The sequence below is a fragment of the Chinchilla lanigera genome, unplaced genomic scaffold (genome assembly GCF_000276665.1).
Source record: "Chinchilla lanigera isolate Chin_1 unplaced genomic scaffold, ChiLan1.0 scaffold00072, whole genome shotgun sequence".
Lineage (NCBI taxonomy): Eukaryota > Metazoa > Chordata > Mammalia > Rodentia > Chinchillidae > Chinchilla > Chinchilla lanigera.
Window position 1 is genome coordinate 3,737,784 of NW_004955473.1, and position 2,042 is coordinate 3,739,825.

Sequence of the window (2,042 nt, forward strand, 5' to 3'; positions counted from 1 at the left end):
CCCCGCCCCCAGCCAGAGAAGACCCTGGGCCGTTCACTCTCGATCTCCTCTCTGCCACCACAGCGACTCAGTCTGCAATGTCAGTGGGGTCTTTGTTCTCGCGTCCTGCCCTCCGGGATTGGTTGGGGCCTACCTGGCTCTGTGTGCGCTTTTCGGCTGGGAATCGTGGTGGTATGAGTCCGGCCCACACTCTGACCCAGGAGCCCTGCTGCTCCCGGAGAACTCGCTGCCTGGGCGCAAGGCGCAGGGGGCTGTGGGAGCCTGCTAGGCTGGCTCCGAGTGCCTGCTCGCCCCGCCCGTCCCCTGGGCCTCTCTGCCCCTAGCAACTCAGTCTGCAATGTCCGCGGGGTCTTTGTTCTCGCATCCTGGCCTCCGGGATTAGGTGGGGCCTACCTGGATCTGTGCGCGCTTTTTGGCTGGGAATCGTGGTGGTATGAGTCCGGCCCACTATGAGTTTTAATTTTACAACTACGTTTTCTTTACTCTTCCTAAATAGAAGCTTCAAATATAGGCTTCTCAAGCCAATGTTCTGTGAACACCACCAGCTTATGAAGTTGTCCAAGAATTTGGTACAGCCTTCAGTGTATGTGCATTTAGGTGTTCAACATCCTGAAACTTTAAAAGTGACTGCAGGTCATCTTTTGTAGGCTATAAGACTATAAGAATCACTCCCTTCGAGCCCAAAGCTTTCCTCAAAATCATTTTTCACGTTGATTAATTTTTCTCACAAATTCACAGTTTGCATGAAGCACTTCCTGAAATATTGTTTCTATAGTAGAGATGTTTCTGTAGTTGGGAGAGAAAGAGTGGGACTAGAGCTGGGTTACTCCTATAAGAAATAAGGAAAAGTGCACTAGGCCCAGATATCTGGTTTCCCTTTGAACTACAAATCCCCATAAATGGCAGAAAATATATATTTGAAATTTATAAATCAACAACAGAGATTTAAAATAAGAAGTAATTTGTGTGCCATCAAATTTAAAGAATCCTTTCAAGTCACAATCCTCCTGAGAATAAGTTTAGTAGAGAAAAGCCCAACCCAAAGGATAATAGTAAATGATATTAGAATAAGGTGGGTCTAACTCCAGAGGATGATGAAGCCTAAGCTCAGAGAGAGGAGGCTGGTGGTTAAGAGGTATAGATGATATGTGGAAGTACCCATTTTGAACAATTTAATGAGTCTCTGTGTGTGTGTGTGTGTGTGTGTGTGTGTGTGTGTGTGTGTGTGACTGGCTTTTGAACCCAGGGCCTTCACATTGATCTACATCACCAGCTCTTTTTATTTTTTATTTTGAGACAGAGTCTGGCTAAGTGAGTAATTTTCCCAACCTTAGTTTGAACTTGAAATCTTCCTGACTCAGCCTTCCAAAATGCTGAGATTACAGGCATGTGCCACAGTGCCAGACAAGTTTAATGGTTTTATACTTTAATTTTCCTCTTCCTAAGTCACAGAGTGGGTAACATAAGTCTGCTTCCATGCTAAAAGAATTATTATGAATTTTTGGGTGGGAAAAGCAAGGCGGTGATCCCAGATGTGGATTATACCCAAGAGAAATTGGAAGCCTTAGAGCCCTGATGATGAATTCCTCGCATACTCCACTCATTCTTTGCACACTTTGTCCTTTCTTAAAGTCTTAAGAAGTGTGCATGCCATGAAAAAAATTAACAGGTCATCTGTAGGCAAAGAGAGGTTCTAATAGACCAAAATGATCATTCCCCAAATCTACAAATACTGTGGGGGAAAACAACATCTCAAAATGACCCTACCAACTTCGAGAATCAGGAAACAGAGTAAACGAGAGGAGAAGAATAAAGAAAATTGAAGGGGAAATTGATAAAGAATTAATAATAGTACAAAATTTCACAAAGACAAAAATCTTCAAATAAAAATCGCACATCTGGGCTAGGGATATAGTTCAATGGTAAAATGTACATCTAGTGTGCCTGAGGCCCTGGGTTCCAGGTCCAGCATTGAACACACACACACACACACACCAATCAATAAGAAAGATAATTTAATAAAATAATTTCCAGTGCTACCA